The following is a 19,833-nucleotide window of genomic DNA, read 5'->3' as shown; positions in this document are numbered from 1 at the left end:
CGATTGTGCGCATTACACTGAATAAGTCCATCAAGTGCGGAGGGTTCATCAAGGGGAAGCAACAGTCACACCGTACCCTGGGCCGTGCTGAAACTTGTTTTCAAGGCTTCTCTGTGCGCAGCGCCTCCAGGTGTGCTCTTCTAATCGCCCTGGTCTCTGGCTGCTCGTACTCAGTGGCCAGGTGATTTGCCTCAGCCTCCCACCCAGCCATAAATGTCTCCCCCTTAGTCTCACAAAGATTGTGGAGCACACAGCAAGCAGCAATAGCAGCGGACATTGTTTGGCTGAGGTCTGAGCGAGTAAGTAATGATCGCCAGCGCACCTTTAAACGGCCAAATGCACATCTACCACCTCCGGCACTTGCTCAGCCTGTAGTTGAACAGCTCCTGACCACTGTCCAGGCTGCCAGTGTATGGCTTCATGAGCCATGGCATCAAGGGGTAGGCTGGGTCCCCAGGATAAACTATAGGCATTTGAACATTCCCAACGGTTATTTTCTGGTCTGGGAAGTAATTCCCTTGCTGTAGCCGTTTAAAACGACTAGTGCTCCTGAAGACGCGAGCGTCATGAACCTTTCCTGGCCATCCCACGTGGATGTGAGTGAAACGTCCCTTGTTGGCCACCAGTGCTTGCGACACCAATGAAAAGTACCCCTTGCGGTTCACGTACTGGGTGCCCTGGTGTTCTGGGCCAAGATGGGATATGGGTTCCATCTATGGCCCCACCACAGTTCGGAAAACCCATTGCAGCAAAGCCATCCACTATCACCGCGTTTCCCAGAGTCACACCTTTCGTAGCAGCAGCTTAACGATTGCTTTGGCTACTTGCATCACTGCAGCCCCCACAGTAGATTTGCCCACTCCAAATTGATTCCGCTGACTGACCGGTAGCTTGTCTGGCGTTGCAAGCTTCCAGAGGGCTATTGCCACTCGTTCTCCACTGTGAGGGCTGCTCTCATGTTTGTATTACGGCGTTTCAGGGCAGGGGAGCATGTCACAAAGTTCTAAGAAAGTGCTCTTACGCATGCGAAAGTTTCGCAGCCACTGCGAATCGTCCCACACCGTCAAAACAATGCGGTCCACCAGTCTGTGCTTGTTTCCCGTGCCCAAATTCGGCGTTCAATTGGTAGTAGATGCCCCGTTAATAGCAGTAGCTCCAAAACGCTGGGGCCAGCGGTTATGGAGAATTCTGCCTCCATCTCGTCATCGCTGTCCTCGCCGCTCAGCAATAGCTGCCCCTCCTCTCCTCCTGCCTTTGCAGTTCATATGTTCAGTATAGTCAGCACGAAGTACGCGAGGTGTTGACAACGGTCAGGATACCGTTTGTGATCTCAGGGTCCATGATTGCTGTGCTATGGCGTTTGCTCAATGCACTCCGCGAAAAACGCGCCAAAGGGTTGTCTGCTGCCCTCACAAAGGGAGGGGTGAGCTGTACCCAGCACCACCCGGGCAATGTTTTCTGGCCCATCAGCACTGTGCTCTCAACATGGAAGTGGGAACTATGGATAGCCTGAGAACAGCTACCCACAGTGCACCGCTCCTGAAATCGATGGTAGCCTTGGACCATGGACACAAGCAATCGATTTTGTGATCGCATTGTGGACGCGCAAAACCGATTTTATAACATCGGTTTCGTAATATCGGTTTAAACTACTTCGAAATAATCGTGCAGTGTAGACGTAGCCTGAGAATCTGCCCTACTGTATTTAGAAACAATTCTGTCCATATCCCATATCATTTTTCTCTCTCCCCTCCCCCCTCCTTCATTTATTAAGGACACTTTAGGAAAATCCAGGAGCTTTGCCACTCAAGAGATTGCCAACTCATTCCTGCCTTTATGATCTCATCATTATCACTTCAGTAGCCAGATGTGACATCAAAAACTAGTGATGGGTTGAAAGTAATACTCTGAATGTGAGCACCCTTGAACTCTGAATATATGTAAGGAGATGAGAAGGGATAGGTTGAAATCCAATCTCAGTTTTAGATACAGTTTTAACAAATCAGCAGCCTTGAGGCCAAGTTGCCTTCAACTTTGACACAGTCAGAATCTGAACCCAGACTTTCCAGACTGAACCTCTCACTGTCACACATGGGATGATATTTTCAGTTGAGGAATAAACAGCAACACCTGCTGTATATACTGCATAGAAAGGTATTTATACAGAATGTTAATATTTTTGCCATGGAGTGTCAGTGGATTTTTTTTTAATTTGCTATTAAATGTCTGATGTTCTTACATTTTGCAGAGATACTATAGAATAACTCCTTTATTTCTACCTAAAAAAGTATACTCCCTAAAACTGCATGACAATTAGCCTGGGGCGGCTGAAAAGAAGCTAACTTCAGAGACAACAATATTGTGAAATGATCATTAAAATGATGATGACAGACATGCACAGAGACACATTTGTGTTGTTTTTTAAAAAAACATCAAATCATTTCTTTTAATTTCCATTTAGAGAAAAATTTCTCATCTCAAAGCAGATTTAGAAGCAAAAAAGGAAAAACGAAATGATACTCTAGGAGTAGGTGCCAGAAGTGAATATGGGAATTCATTTTTAAACCATTTTTATATAGAGTGTTATATATAGTATCCTATCTGCCAACCTAAGGCTCTGTTACAGTTACACCTTTGCTCATGAGCATACTGATGTCTATGCTATTACTAGACTTGGAAGGATTAGATTTTGAGATTTAAAAGTCAGCAAATGTCCATTTCACCATATACATATAAACTGATTAAAAAATATTTCCATTGAGGATTATGATAAATTCCAAATAGGCAAAATGCTTCTTAACAGCTTATTAGAGGACAATTTAAGGATATTTACTTTGTATATTTTGACACATGACATTGACAGTTTGTGTTTTAATGGTTATAACTATTTGAATCTCAACTTCCACTGTTATTAAATAATTGTCCAATCCCCATCCCCACAAATTTCCCACAACTATAAACATTTAAAAAAGCTTAAAATAAACCTCGACATTATCCATCAAAGTTATAAAAAGAAATTGAATTCTGCCAAGTCCAGCTACAACTGACTTAGGAACCTAAACCAAGTTCTTATTTCTGATTTGTATTGCTGTGGCACTTCAGACCCCCGTTCTGGGCCAGAACCCCACTGTACTGGGTGCTCTACAATCATAACAAAAAGATGGCCCCTACGCCTCTTTCATATATTCACATCTAAATATGCCATTTAAATCACTAAGCTCACCAGGAGACAACTAAGTCATATATAAAACAGGTAGATTACACTGCCAACTGGCCTATGCTCCTTGTCTTTTCCTCTCACTTTCTTCATGGCTTGGGTTGTCATAAGCCTTCCCAAATCTGGACCTTAGCGTCCAGAAATCTGGGTGCCTGCATGAACCCCTCTAAGCTTAATTACCAGCTCAGATTTGATCTCGCTGCCACCAGCCAAAAATTCCAGGGTTTTGGCTCCCTCTGCTCTGCCCAACCCTTCCCTGGGAACCCAAACTCAGAAGCCCTGAGTTCTACCACAAAGGGAAATAACCCACTTCCCTTCCCCCTCTCTCTTCCCACCCAGAATTTCCTCTCTGGGCTAACCTGAGAGTTACTGATGCAATCTCTTTATATCACAATACCAAGAAGCATGTCTCCTCTATCCACAAAGAGAAAACCCCAAATCAAGGAAACAGAAATGATTTCTTCTCTTCCCCCTCCCACAAATTCCCTGGTGCTGCAGAGCTTTGCCCTCCATAGATCTACACAAAGAGAATTCCCCTCCTTCGTTCCTTAGCCACCCAGAGAGAAAACTCAAACAAGTCTTAAAAAGAAAGCTTTAAATAAAAAGAAAGAAAAAAACACATTGAACATATGATCTCTGCATTAAGTTGACAATACACAGGGCTATTACTTAAAAGAAAATATGAATAAACAGACTTATTCAAAAAGAGATGCAATTTAAACATTCAGCAACTACACACATGTAAATCAAAAAAAAAAACAATAACAGCCTATTGTTTTTCTACCTTTGTACTTACAACTTTGAAACTGAAGATTAGAAGCTTGAAGATAGAAAGAAAGAAAAAATCCCCTCTCATAGCTGAGAGCCAGACAAAGACACAGACCCAAAAAATTCCCTCCCCTGAGCTTTTTAAAAAAATCCAGTTTCCTGATTGGTCCTCTGGTCAGGTGTTTGGTTCTCTTTGTTAATCCTTTACAGGTGAAAGAAACATTAACCCTTAGCTATCTATTTATGACATGGGTGGTTACTGTTATTGTTTTGGTGGTTGTTTTTTGTTTGGTTGTTTTTTTAAGAGGAAAAGTTTCAGTTCGTACTTGAAATGCTAGATGATAAAAAAAAGATGGATTTCACAGGCAGAACATGCTTCACAGTTAGCCCAGATGCTATGTCTAATCAGGACCAGATTAACCCATAGGCTAATAAGCCTAGAGCCTTAGGCCTTCCTATTTTTAGGCCCTACTGTAGGCCCTCCACTCCATATTGAAGTAACTGAGAGACAGTAGCAGGGCCATCAGAAATATTTTGTCTCATTGCTTTGTACAAATGAATCCATCAAGATTGTGAATTCAATTGATGGTGGCTGCGATTTTGTCTTTGTGGACTAAGTAAGTGTTTGTGGGCCCCAGCAATGTTGAACTTTGTACACAGTAGCCTACATTGGACAATGGAAACCATGTCGAAGAAGGGAGGATGGCAGAAATTGAAGGAGGCCAAAGAAAGACGGCAAAGACAAGATGTAGTGCTGAAAGTTACTCCTTCTCTCCTAATGTTTTTTCCTCCTACTAAGTCTGGTGCTGAGGAAGTCCAAGCAAATATCAACCCAAATGAACCTGTTGCATGCACCCAATGAAAAGGAGCAGCCTCCTGTGACTTCTCAAGCTGCAATCTCAGCCCACTCCTCTGAAGACTTTCCCAGTGATAGTAATACAAAAATATCCTTCCCCAGCGATCCAGGCTAGTGGGACATGACTTCTCAAGATCTCATTGCATATCAGACTCAGAAGGGCCCACAGAAATTCCAGAATCTAGATGCTGTCTTTTCACTGACAAAGCGAAAGTACACCAATCAGAATAATTATCTGACCAAATCAATGTTTGAATATGTGATGCCTAACAAACGAATTGGCAAGTGACAATGGCTCATCTATTCACCTTCTAGGAAGAAAGTGTATTGTTTTTATCGCCACCTGTTTTCTGATACCAAAAAATGGGGAATGTTCTGCGAAGGCTTCAGTGAGTGAAAGAATACTGCATACATTACCATTATGCAACGGGTGAGCAGCAGCATACATTGCCAGTTAGCAGCTACCATGCCCAAAAGAAAGTTAGTGGCAGAATTGATATGCAAATGGAAAACCAGTTTTTGGAAGCTTGTGCTTATTGGAAGAACGTTCTCTGGCATGTAGTTTAAACCATAGTTTTTCTTACTGAGCATGGTCTGCCATTCTGTGTCTCAGATGAGACTGTTGGATCGAAACACAATGGCAATTACCTTGGCATTCTAGAGCTAATCCCTAAATTCGACCTCTTCTTAGCTCAACACATCAATAAGCATGCAAATTGTGGAAAAGGCCATACAATTACATCTATCAAAAACTATTTGTGATTAACTCATTGCACTGCTGGCAAAGAGGACACTAACAGCCATTGTAGATGAGATATGGGATTTTTTTTCAGTGTCCATCGACTCAACACTGGATGTGTCACATGTAGATCAGCTGACTGTCATATTGCGTTATGTGCTACCCAGCAGACCAGCTGAGCATTTCATGACCTTCATAAACATCACCAGCCCCACACGGAAGAAACTTGCCTCATACCTATTCGATTTCTTCACCGAAAATAGGATTGACATCAGACTTTGTTGTGGCCAAAGCTATGCCAATGCAAGCAATATGAGTGGCAAATATTCAGGGATGCAGGGAAAGCTAAAAGAGTGCAATGCTTTGGTTGATTACATACCATGTACTGCACACTCACTCAAGCTTGTTGGCCAGTCTGCCTTGGACTGTTGTGTTGAAGGAGGTGGGTTTTTTTTGTTTGTTTGTTTTTGGATTTGTCCAAGAATTTTACAATTTTTTCTCTGCATTAACCAGTCATTGGATGATTCTTAGAGATTCACTACTATAGAAGAAAATTAGTAGGCCCAAAGCCTTTGGTTGACATAACTGTGTCAATGATCATTGGGCTAAAGGGGAAGAAAGAAGAGAAACTGCCAGCTGAACTTTTGTAATTGCCAGTCTGGCAAAATATAGCTGTGATAACTAAAAATTAGGAAAGTCCCAACCACAAAAGTTCCACCTGATGATAAACAGGAAAACTTGTTTCTTCTGTATTCCTAATGAGGGATTGTTTTTTTTCTGTTTAAGAGGATATTACAAATGTAAACAGCGTTTGACTAATTGCGGTTTTAAGCTTTATAAGCCTCTGTCTGTCTGTAATTCGGGGGCACTATCCATTTGATAGTGGTCCTGGGCATGCTCATTAAATAAAGATCAGGCTGATCTGATCCAAACACAACATGTGGTTAATTTTTCCACCACACTACCAAAGGGATGCCCAGTGCCCAAATCACTCTCGGGCACGGTGGAGTGCCAAAGCTGAAGCTGCAAATGCAGTTTTTCTGGGATGATGCATCTTAAAAATCAGCAACAAGAAAAGATGTGAAGATCCTGAGTGATGCAATGTGCGCTTTGGAAGCTGGTATGGAATGATATACTTCAGTCATTCAGCAAGTGCAGTCTAAGATTGCAAAGTGCTCATATTGACCTTTCCATTGCCGTAACCCAATGAGGAGCCTTGGAATTGTTCTTCCACAAATGCGGGATAGTTTTGATAAGTATGAAATTCAGGGAGCTGCAAGGACTCCAAACCATGAGTATACATCAGCCAAAGGCTGCAAAAGAAGACATGTGATGATGCGACTGCCCACTCATTCACTGACAAGGAGGCCTTCAGAGTTAATACCTTCATCACAGCCTTTGACAAACTGAAGAGTTCGTTAGAACATCGGATCGAGGCTTACAAAAATATTGACAAAACTTTTAGTGTACTGACAATTTTTTCACCATTTCAAGTTTCAAAGTCAGTGAAGGTAGCAAACATCTGTGTCAGAAGTACCCAGATGATCTCCCAGTAGATTTCACTAAAGAATTGCTTCAATTTGTTGAATTCACATCACACTCAGATACAGAGAGAAAAAGATGATGAAAGCAAATCTATTTGGATGTACCAAGTTATCACTGAATCCAATGTGAATTGAAAATATTTCTTTCCATTGGAGAGGAACTGAATGGATTTGGCTGAGGTATGGGGTACCTCCCAACTGCAGGTGTTCAGATACATGTCTTGCAGCAGGCAGTTTTCCCAGCCAAATCTATGCAAACTGCTGAGTAGCTGCCATTCTATATGTCTGGGAAATATTGTTCTGTTTGGAAAGTAGCACTTCTGGGGACTGTCTCACTGTTGCCTGGCCAGCACTGTGATATGGTTTCCAGAATTGTGGTCGTGGTGGGGGGGGGGGTTATCCAGTATTTCTCTACATGGGAATATATTGAAATAGGATAGAATGGAAACTGAGCCCATTGCCTAACACTTGGATATCTTTCCAGGAAAAGAGCTCTGTCCTGAGGCAATATTACCTGTAACAGCATCAAAATGTGGTAGATACCACAGGTTTGGAGTTGCCATTAGGTGGTTAGGTATCTGGGGGTTGTTAACTAGCCAGTCACTAGTGAGTTTCTAAGGTCTCCTCCTGCAGCCACCTGTATATTTTGTTATTGGTTCAGGACTTTCAAAGGCACTTCCTTCTCTCATAGTGATTGACAGCAGATTATGCATCTGAATATTCCAAGTCTATACAGTAGAGGTCAAGAAACCTGGCAGCAGAAGACATCTAAAAGCTTCAGTCTTTCAATGCTACCGCAGACTCGCAGATGGGATTTGGTGCTAACTTCTAATCCCTAACCCTCAAAAATCAAGGCAGGCCTCATAATCTACAACAAACTGAAAGCTGGAAAAATGCTAAAATGTTTTATATCAAACATAGCAGAGAAAATCAGCAAAGGACATCATATATTATCCAATGACAATGGTGCATGAAATGTGATTTTTTTTATGGACCATAATGCTCAAGGGAAAGAGTGTCTTTATTTCAGGTGGGAGATGATATTAACAACCCTAACAGAGAACCCCCCAAAACCCTACAAAAGAATAGGTTTTGTTTATTTAAAAACAAACAAAACAACCCCCACCCCAGAAGGAATGACTAGACCTAGGTATGAAGGACCCCAAAATCTATTTGATTATGTGATGGAGTGTTGGTCAACAACAGCTGAGCCAGCACTCGGGTCACTGCAGCTCCAATTAAACACTCCAGAACAGATCATGTTAAGAAGAACTGTGCCTAACTGCTGAGTAGCGGAGAGTTGGAAGGCTAAGTAAGCCATTAGGCAGAGGACACAAAAAGGCAGAGGAAGGAAGTGGGGAAGGAGGTGAAGCAGAAGCAGAGAGAGATTGATTGATCGATCTTCCCTGATTGCCTCAGAAACTGAGGGCCTTCTAAGACGGGAGGTGTAAGGCTGCATTACAGGGGTGGCCAAACATACTGAACCTCTGAGTCACATACAATAATCTTCAGAAGTTCGAGAGCTGCAAGACATGAACAACTTTTACATATGAATTTTTTTAAAATAACATCTTACTTATTATATCACAGCTAATTACTGCTAGACCTAGAGGCCTTATGGGTCTCCATCCTGGTTGTAAGTCTTTGGAAATCTGGTTGTTATGTTATCAAGGCAATATGGAGGAGTTCGGTCAGATGTTGATTTGTAAGGGCTGCACAATGTTTTGATTTTACAAACTTCATCATGGAGTACAGCAATTCACAGCAGTATGTTGTGCCAAAAATTGAGATGAGTCACACACTAGTCTTTTTGAGTTGAGAATCCTTCATTCCTTGCATTTGCTTCTAGAACTTGAGTGTAGACTGTGATTTATGCATCATCTTTAGAGCCTAGTCTTCCTGGAGTTCCATTAGTCCCATTTCTACAGTAGCTGCTTCTGTAACCATGGTTTTGGGAACTGGATATCCATTGTTGATCACATGAACCATGAATGGGTTTACAAGAAAGGTGAAACAGGATCTCAGTTTCTGCAAGTCTTCAAACCTAGTCTAAAAGTCATCAAGCAGTCCTTGTAATTTACCTCTGTATTTCTCGAGTATGTGAACTTCTACTTTGATTTCAGGGAATGTGTTTACACTACTCTTGAGATGGGGAACGTGGTTGAAGTCTCTTCATGCTATGTCTCTTTGCAAAGCTTTAACTTGTTCTGGAAGCTGAAGACTGTCTGATTAAGGTTAAAAATAATCTTATCTTTCTCTTGGACTGCCACGTTGAGAGTTTGCAGATGCTGCATAATATCAGTGAAAAACATCAGATCCTGCATCCATTGCTCATCTTTCAGTTGTGGATAGGACTTTTCCTTTTCTTCAGAGAAAGCATTGATAGGCTCCAAAAGTTCCACAAACCTATTTAAGACATTGCTGGTTGATAACTACCTTACAATACCATAGAAAGAGACTCATTGGTTTGTCTCCAAGTTCCAGCTCTTCAAGGACATTTTTGAACTGTCAATGAGTCTTACTATTTAAGCGGATGAAATTGACAAGTTCCAGGACTGTTTTCGTAATATTTTCATACCTGAAGTATCTGCCTGTGAAATGTTCACAATGGATGATGCAATGAACAGGGAGAAACTCTGGAAATTTGGGATCACTTTTCAAAAGTCCAATAAGGCCTACTTTTCCAGCAGGTGCTCCATCCGTTGCTACACTGACAAGTTTATCCAGCAGTATATCAGTATTTGTCAATGCTTTGTCAAATGCCTTCTTTATGTCAACACCATGGGCTTTTTCTTTTAGCATCACTAAGTCCAACATTTCTTCTTTCACAATTACATCCACAGAAACATAGCAAACAAATATCGCTAGTTGTGGTTTATCTTGAATACCTGTGGATTTGTCAACAGCTGGTTCAGCTACAGGGCTGAAGGCACAAGTGCAAGTGCTGGCTCGCAAGGTGAAGCCCCGAGCCTCAGCAGCCCCGTGGGGCTGAAGCCATGATCGCTGGGTCGCCTTCCTGCAGAGTGAAGCCCTAAGCTTCAGTGCCCTCACTGCAGGGCTGGAGCAGTGAGTGCCGGCTCTGTCCCCTGCCCCCGTGGGGTGAAGCCCTGAGCTCTGTGAGCCACAGTTGACCCCTTAAAGAACCATATGAGACTTGCGAGCTGCAGTTTGGCCATGCCTGTACAAGGGTGGGTGGGAACCAACATTGGAAGTAAACGGCACTGGGTGTTTTACCAGCATGAAGGTGTCTGAGCTGTTTGCGGACTTGAGCAGAGGCAGGAGAGAGAGGACCTTGCTGCAGACTGACTCTTCGTTGTGAAATCGTCCCAATGCAGATTGAGTATACAGCAGAAAGTTGTTGATGAAATTAAATGCAACTAAACAAGGCCATGGGCTAAATTATGGCAGGTGTATATGGGAAAAATATAAAGAGAATGTGTTAGGAGAAGAGGTTAGAATATTGTTAGACACCAAACAAACCCTGTTGCTGATATCTGCCTATCTTATGGCTAGAGGGAAACTAGGTGATCTGCGTGCCTGGCACAAAAGAAAATTGGGTACGGTGTACATTAAACCCAGCATATGAATCCCTGCTGACCAATCCTACAGTGTGCTCTGTACAAAATGCTGTACCATCTTTGGTTGGTTTATGTTAAAGGCCTGACTGGGGGGAATGCGTGAGTTCAGCTCCCCAGCTAATAAGACGATAAACTTGTGGGTTTTGTTCAGACATACAGACAGGTTTTGGTTCATTAATAGCAATGTAAGTGGCCTCATATTAATGAGAACTGGCCATATATCAATAAGACTGAAGGCATATCCTTGAGCCAGTTTTATGGATTACATATGAGATTTTTCTGAGGAAAGACAAAATTTGACCATATAACTACAGAAACAACATGTAAATTCCTGAAAGAGAAAATTTAAGATATAAATCATATAGATTAAAGTGTTCTCTTATTTCATATATTAAAGAAAAGTGAAAAAAGTCAGTGTTCTATATTTTATATATGTATATAGAGACATTCACACACACCTATATACATGTATATTGCATGCTGTAAAGACACAAGTCTGTCTAAATAAATCTACCATGCTGAGCTTTGACCTCAGAGAGCAGTAGCTGACAAGTATAGGAAAAATAATTGGCCAGTTAATGTGCAGAGTCACATAAGCACATTGAAGGTCCGTTCCTGCCTTAGATTCCATTTCCAAATGCATCTGAGTGTTCTGATAAAAATCAGCCCTCAGTGTGAAAAAGGAAGTGAAAGAAGTTTTGCTTCATTTCAGCCTTATCGCTGAAGGTTATCTTTTTTGTTCTAAAACATTTTGCTTACAACAGAAAATAGAAAGCATTTTCCACTATGTTGCCTCAATAAATTGCTTGATTCCAATTAATTTGTGCATATCTCTCTCTGCCCCCTCACACAAAGTTTTCCATACCCTCGGGCTTTGTCTGTGGAAATAAAAATAAGAATTGAATTGTCTTCAGAGGATATCATCATGTGAAAATTGCAATTGCCAACTCTGTATGCAACATTCAGAGTTCAAGAGAGGAATGGTGTGCAGAGCACATTCCTACAGGCACAATTATAATTTATTGCAAATGGTTTTGTATTTCATGAATTGTGAAGTTACTGTTGCCCCTTTTCCTACACTTGTGTCGACCCTTGGGCAAGTGATAGCAAAATTCCAGGGTTTTGCAGGTTGGCTTCCTAGTAGAAAAGAAATCAGTAACCTGCTATCTGGCTTTATAATAACTATAATTTGCTTTCTTTAACATATCTACCAGTCCTGGAACAGTGAGTCTTGCAAACAGCATGCATGCAAAACACTCCATTGCATATTCCCATGAAGAAACTGCACCAAGAATGGATTCTAGCAGACAGCAAAACTTATTGCTGTTTCTAACAGCTTTTGTCTACATAGAATCTTCCCAACAAACCAACAAAAATATAAGCATTTCTTCCAAGATTAAAAACTTGCTTGAACAGTAAGAAAAAATACTTGAAAGACTATATGAAAGTGCCACCCACCATAAACTTAGGTTTATGTTTATAAGGCAAGTGTTCACTCTGCAGAAAGGAGAACCTGGACTATCCAGCTTGATTAGGCTGCATCTACTCCTCATATTTAGCAGCACCCAACAATCACTTGTTTCTTCAAAAGAAGACTCATTTAAAGAGTCAGTCTGTGACCATTGGGAAGGATCAAGATTTACTGCATACAGTACATCTGAACAGATCTGAGGCTAAATCCTGCTTGCCTCCTTTTTAGAAGTAGTCTCAATGAAGTAAATGGCAGATTTTGTTAATGAGATTAGTAGGATTTAGTCCTCCGTCAGTCAGTTCTAAAGCTGTGTGCCCCCTTGCAACAGTATGCCACACAGCCACTTCCAGCATGAAGGGAGTAGCAGGCTCCACAGAGTTGCTATGTCCCACACTTACACAAGTAGGCCAGAAGGGGCAGACCCTTGGCTCCTGACAGATATGTTGCTGGGTTGGGGAACATATGCTTTATTGGGTTTAGACCATGGGCAGCTCCTGGAGCAGCAGGAAGATGTGAAGGGAGATTGTGACTCAGGGCTTGTCTACACAAAGAGTAATGCATATTATAGGGGTGTAAAGCACACTAATGTGTTGCATATTAATTGGTCTGTGTAGAACCTGGTGGTGTGAACTAAAAGTTCTCCAGTGTGCTTTAACTTAGTACTGTTTCAACAAGCACTATGTTAAACTGCACTAGGGAATTTTTAGTTTACTCTAGCAGGGCCTACATCAGTGATTCTCAAACTTTTGTATTGGTGACCCCTTTCACACAGCAAGTCTCTGAGTGTTACCCCCCCCCTTATAAATTAAGAACACTTTTTAATATATTCAACCCTATTATAAATGCTGGAGGTGACGCAGTATTTGGGGTGGAGGCTGACAGCTCGCGACCCCCAAGTAATAACCTCATGACCTCCTGAGAGGTCTTGACCCCCAGTTTGAGAACCCTTGGTCTACATGGACCAATTAGTGCACAACACATTAGTGTGCTTCAGAAATCACACCTCTGTAGCGTGCATTACTGCTTTGTGTAAGCAAGACCCCTGTGGGTCACAACCTAACTCTTGGGAAGCAGAACTCTCCCTTTCCTCTAAGTAAATCACAAATGGACAATCTAACCTTATACGTGCTATTTTCACATGTGCCAACAGTGCTTAGATGAGAAATTACAAACCATTTGCACAGAATAAGCACGTTTCAAAGGTCTGAAAATAGGAGACAAAAAGGGATGTGCTGACACACCTTTAACTATAGCAGCCAAGACAGTACAGCTATTGCAGGACTATTACTGTTCATAAGGCACTACTTGACACTGTAAAAGACACAGAAGAAGACAAGGTTCATGCCAAGAGCAGATGATCTAAAAACATCTTTAAACACTTTAGATATTGGAGCAGACTCCTTTTCCCTAGAAAGGCAGATATTAGAAAGCAAATTCTTTCTGGTTTTGAGACTAAAATAAATGAGATTGCAAAGAGCAAACCAGCCCAGTGGCACTGTGACCCACCACCAACTCTGCAAGTATTCCCCCAACGTCTAGTAATGCACATGGCATGGTGGAGACGTCTGCCTGGAAGATAGCCACTGACTCAGATGACAATGATGGAAAAAATACATTCAAGATATTGGCATCTGAGACTTGCAGCTGTGAAAGCATAACCAGAGAGAGGTCACAAGTGCTAGGTTCAACTATGGAGCATACTGAGGAGGAGAAAGACAAATCAGAGTACAAATAATGCAACTATCAAGAGAGAGCATGAGACAGACAGAGAAATCGTCCAGGTGCCAATGTTATACTCTGATTTCATTTGCATTGCTATGTAAAAATGACAACCAAACTGGTCATCTTAACCTTCATGCATGTGTATTCAATACAGACAAGTGTAAATCTGCTGAAAGGTCTTAGAATAAAAGGAAAATAAATGCACTCAAAGGACAAAAAAAAGGAATAATGAATGTTTTGCATTTTTCAATTATTATTAATTATTATTATTATTATTATTATTATTATTATTTCTGGAAAACAGTGTGTCAATTCTTGTCCCTTTTCCCCTGTTTTTTGTTGCCCTCTTCCAACCCCTATGATCTGTTGTCATCTCTCATTGTACATCCATTTCATTCAGACGGTAAGCGCCTCAGAGAGGTGACCTTGCACCTCACTCACGTTTAATGTACCAAAGACATTAAGTGAATAATAATTAAACAAAAATAATAATAGTTAGCGATGAGCTGTAAAATCTAAGTCCAGATTTTGAACCCCATCTCAAAGTTCAAGGATGTTTGGATCTGGTGTTCAAATGCACTATAAAGATGTGACCAAAAGCAAAATCCATATCAGCGTGCAGAGTCTCATTCCCTCTGAAGTGTGAGGGTATTTGGATGTGGGTGTTTGCTTTAGGCTTCTCTCTTAATAATAAATATAGCAACAATTGAAATCAATGGCACAGTGTAACTAAGCCAGGTCTGTATTTGATTCAGCACTCAAGATGTTAAATATAAAGATTGCTCTAACTGATTCTTCCAGTTAGGGAGGGAAATGGCGCACAGACAGAGACAGATAACAACAACAACAACAGAAACACTGCTGACTAACTTTCTGCATGTCTCTTTCTCTGACTTTTAAAGCTACAGTGCATAATAACGTTACTAGCAGAGAATACTAACTGATAATGTGGCCCAAGCTCCTTTTTTCTCCCTCTCTGCACAACATAAGGAAACATTATGTAGATGAGATTATTATCGTATTTGCCCATTTTCCCCAGTGAAAGCTACTGAGACGTAACTGTCTTCATTGCTGGAGACAGAACATTAGACCTTGAAATACAACGGCTGCTCTAGTTGGTTTGTAGTGAGGTCTTGGTGCTTGACATGCAGTGTAAGTGAAGATCTCTGATTGATCTTTTGACAATTTATGCAGCAGAGCATAGAAAAATGCATTAAGACAAGGAAGGGCATGAAACGTTGGTAATTAGTCAGAGAAAGTCTGTAATTTATCAATGGAGAATTGGTCTATCAGGAATTTGTGTCAGTCTTCTGTAAATATAAGAAATGGCATAGTGGACTATTAGCACCATTTATAATGGGGGAAATTCATTTCCTTACAATGAGCTCAGGCAAAGCTTCCAAATTGTGGATGCACATGGGTGTATAGCTGGAGTGGAGATGGACTCAAGGAAGTTTTGGCAGTTGGATGGGAATGGAGCATTGAAAATGCATAGGAGGCTCAGATGGGTAGTGGTTGTTATTCCTGTTAGCAGACTAGGATAGAGGCTGTGCTACAGTCCCACAAACTGCCTTCTCATTCTTTCAATGATTCCACCACTCAAAACTCTCTTTAGCTTCCCACACCAAAACTATCTGTTCAAGGTTTTGTGCAGGGAGGGGCGAGTTTCACCCTGTGTGTCTATTTGTAAAACACACAAGCAGGTCTCTTGAAGCAAAATGTCATCCTTTTGAAGATTTTGGTGACACCTTTTCTACATATTAAACAAGTGAAACTTGAAATATGGTTTTCATCAGAAAACAAGTCCATCTCCAAGTGATTTAATGCTTGTATGTCCCACTGCCCTCTAAAGTGTATTGATTACCATGACCCAAATGTTTTAACATGTTTCTCTTCCCAGATTTGTTTCTTTTATATTATTTATAAATATGTTCCTCTTATATAGTCCCCCCATACACATACAAAATTACAAAGAGCACAAGTCCTTTACCAGTATCCCACCTCGAAAAATAAGCTAAATCCCTAGCGTGTTAGTTTCTAGCCAACAGTTCACAAACACCTTTGTTAAAACAGCTTTATATACATTTAACTTAGGTCTTCCACACAGTCAATTTCAAAGGAGCCATAAGTTGCTATGTAACCACACTGGCTAGGTGACAGTCATTTAAACACAGAAGATGGGACACTAACTAAGTGCTCTATTTTTTAACTGGGCCATGTTCAAACTTTTAAGTCAGGCTACAGGTCTATGCGAGTCCTTAAAAATGAAAAGTAAAAACATGACCAACCCCAAGAATCTGCCATACCTTAGTAAGGCAAGAGAGGCAGACTTCATGAACAGGCTGGGCATTACAGAGTCTCTATGCCCACTCGTTCTCTGCCTTGTTTGCCCACCAAGGCTGGTGTTTGGCACCTGAGATGTCAGTGAGTGTGCAGTTCCCCACTTTATTGAGATCCTTTACATTGCAATGCTCATCTCAGCTTTTGAAGATTAAAAAAGTCTTGGTCAGGTCTTCTGCTGGTATATATCACCATAGCTCTTTTGCAATCAATGGAGCTGATTCACACAGACTGAGGAGATGTTTTCTGTTGTTAAAAAAGTGGAACTAATCAGTCAGTGGAGTAAAAAGCTTGTCAGGGTGATTGTTATTATAAATGATGGTTTATACATGGTCCCCTCAGCCAGAGCTGTGGAGACCACTGAAGTTTAAGAATAAAGCCCATTCTAAAGGTTCCTTGTATTTTTCAAGAGGGTCTGGATCAATTAAGATGACAGCGAAAATCACTACATACCGACCAAGCTGGGCTGAAACTAATGAATTAGAGGTGAAAGGCTCTGTAGTGCATTACCACTGTAGAGGCATTAAGTAGCCAGCAGAATTCCACTGTGCATTGGTAGTATGCATTTCTCTCAGCCGTACAGGCATAGACCATTCTGAAATCTCAAATTACAGGCATTAGGCTCCCAAATTATTTAGGAGCTTTTGCCAATCCTACTAGGCACCTAGCTGCATTCTTAGCACCTAAATGCCTTTGTAAATCTGGCCCTAAGGCAAGCTATTGCCTTTCATTACAGCTGTAACTTACAGACCAGATCCACTTCAGGAACAACCTGACCAGTACTTACCAACACTATTAACGAGATCGTTTTACATCTATTATTCCATGGCATTCTGAAGGTTTGGGAATTGCAACATTACTTTGAGAACACAAGTTCCTGAAATAAAAAGGCATTTACAGCTTTTCGAAACAGAAAGAATCAAATTCCCCCACCTTCACCCAATGTTCCCATTATTGTTTACAGCACTTGTTGGAGGCTGACATGATTGTTGAGGCTATAAGAAATTGGGAGAATATTACAGAAATGTAACCAGCCATCTGAGCTCTAGTTACAAGTCTGATGTAACCTATGACCTGTGAAGCCTCCCTAGCTTCATTCAACAATGGAACAACTGGACTACATTATGAACACATATTATCAACCCCTTCTAAAATGACAGCATATTTTACTTTGTCCAACATCTTTTCCGTGAGATAAACACTGTGCAGACATCAGCCATAGTGAATGCGAGATGGGCAATTTAATGAAATGGGGAATGCTGTAGAAACTTCAAATGCAAGATTGTTCTGGGGATATTGTATACAAAACAGTGACCCTTACAGCTTAGTATACCCTTTGGTTTGTGAATCTATGTGAACCACAACAAAACAAGAACATCTGAAAATGTGAGTGAGAAAATATGGAGGATTTTTTATGATCTAGTGAATTCTGCCTTTCTCCAGTGAACAACTTTCCTGAACAAAGGGTAAATTCTTGAAAATAATTGTAATGATTTCCATTTCTACAAACCACCTCATATACACACACACATTATAATTACATTAGAGGTAGGCAACCTATGGCATGTGTGCTGAAGGCAGCATGCGAGCTAATTTTCAGTTGCACTCACAGTGCCTGGGTCCTGGCCACCGGTCCAGGAGGCTCTGCATTTTAATTTAATTTTAAATGAAGCTTCTTAAACATTTTAAAAACCTTATTTACTTTACACACAACAATAGTTTAGTTATATATTATAGACTTATAGAAAGAGACCTTCTAAAACCGTTAAAATGTATTACCAGCATGCAAAGCCTTAAATCAGAGTGAACAAATGAAGACTCAGCACAGCACTTCTGAAAGGTTGCCGACCCCTGCATTAGGGCATAAACTGGTCATAGGGTACAAACCAGTCATACCTAGCATCTTCAGTGTTACTGAGTTTGGCTTCCTACCTGACAATGGAATAGGTATGAATGAAACCTTTATCATTTATACCCTGTTGTGCATTATTGGTTAAGGAAAGACATTAAATATCAGACTAAACATGGGGCAGGGTGTTTCTTTTTCCTGAAGAACGCGCCAATTATGACTCACATCTTGCTTAACTTTAAGTCTCACTGACTTGAGCCTTAAAGCTGTCACTAGCACGGGACTAAATTTTCACCTGTACTGAACATCAGGACAGTGTGATTTTGGAGGGATAATTTCACATATGGAGGGGGAAAGAGAGAAGGAACTCATCTCTGGCAGGTTGATTTAAGAAGCACACGATGAAAAGGCCGCAACATTTTAGTCAAGACTCTGCTGTTGCATCATCCTTTTAGTGAACTGGGGACAGTAGACTAATAAAAGGGATAGGAGTCAGGCCTTGGAAGGATATTATCCTGTGATCCTAACCAAAGAATAAAAGCTCTATATGTTATATTCTGAAGCCCCAGTAAGCTTCATAGTGCAGAAGACCTTGTGCTTATCATCCATTTCACTCAGTCTTGGGAGAGCATGACCAGCTCTCCCCAGTACTTGCACCACCATCAGCAGTTAAGGCCAGTTCATACAGCAAAACCCTCCACAGCACATGATACAGCTCTAGTATCTCATGGAAGCAGCTGCTTCCCCCTCTGGCTGGCCACACCACTACAATTCAAGCAGAACTCTGGAACTGCTGGCCCTAAGATGCCTAACCCAAGTTATTCACATTAGCTGCTCCTTATGCATCTCCTTCACCACATTGTACATTTGCTCCTTACTTTGCATTCTGTATAAGCAATTGTCCCTCTTTTCACACAAAGCAAAGAATTAATGTGGAGGTATTTAACTACAAAAAAATCCTGCTTCTGTCAATTTTTACTCAAAGTTCATAATTCATGGTCTTAACTTTTAATTGTAATTTAGAGATGTTTATGCTCATGCATAACTAACCTAACCTGAATTTCTTATAATTAGGGCTGTCAAGTGATTAAAAACATTAATAACGATTAATCACACTGTTAAACAATAGAATTCCATTTATTTAAATATTTTGGGTGTTTTCTATATTTTCAAATCTATTGATTTCAATTATAACACAGAATACAAAGTGTGCAGTGCTCACTTAATATTTATTTTTGGTTACAAGTATTTGCACTATAAAAACCAAAGGAAATAGTATTTTAATTCACCTAATATGAGTACTGTAATGCAATCTCTTTATCACAAAAATAGAACTTACAAAAAAAAATAAAACACATCTTGCTTTCAAAAATAAAACAATATAAAATTTTAGAGCCTGAAAGTCCACTCAGTCTTACTTCTTGTTCAGCCAATTGCTCAGACAAACAGTTTTGTTTACATTTAAAGGAGATAATGCTACTCATTTCCTGTTTACAATGTCACCTGAAAGTAAGAACAGGTGTTCTCATGGCACTGTTGTAGCTGGCATTGCCAGACATTTTTGTGCCAGATGCACTAAAGATTCCATGTCCCTTCATGCTTCAACTACCATTCCAGAAGACATGCATCCATTCTGATGACGGGTTCTGTGTTATAACAATCCAAAGCACCGTGGACTGATGCATGTTCATTTCCATTATCTGAGTCAGATATCACTATCAGAAGGTTGATTTTCTTTTTTGGTGGTTT

General features: G+C 40.8%; 1 protein-coding gene across 5 annotated transcripts in view; it reads right to left on the bottom strand.

Moving 5' to 3' along the window:
* TENM1 (teneurin transmembrane protein 1) overlaps positions 1 to 19,833 on the bottom strand; it is a 1,495,391-nt gene that overhangs the window by 1,292,397 nt on the left and 183,161 nt on the right. The window lies entirely within an intron of this gene.

Source organism: Chelonoidis abingdonii, chromosome 8 (genome assembly GCF_003597395.2).
Source record: "Chelonoidis abingdonii isolate Lonesome George chromosome 8, CheloAbing_2.0, whole genome shotgun sequence".
Lineage (NCBI taxonomy): Eukaryota > Metazoa > Chordata > Testudines > Testudinidae > Chelonoidis > Chelonoidis abingdonii.
Note: the sequence above shows the minus strand (reverse complement) of the source record. Positions and strands in the feature narration are given on the sequence as shown.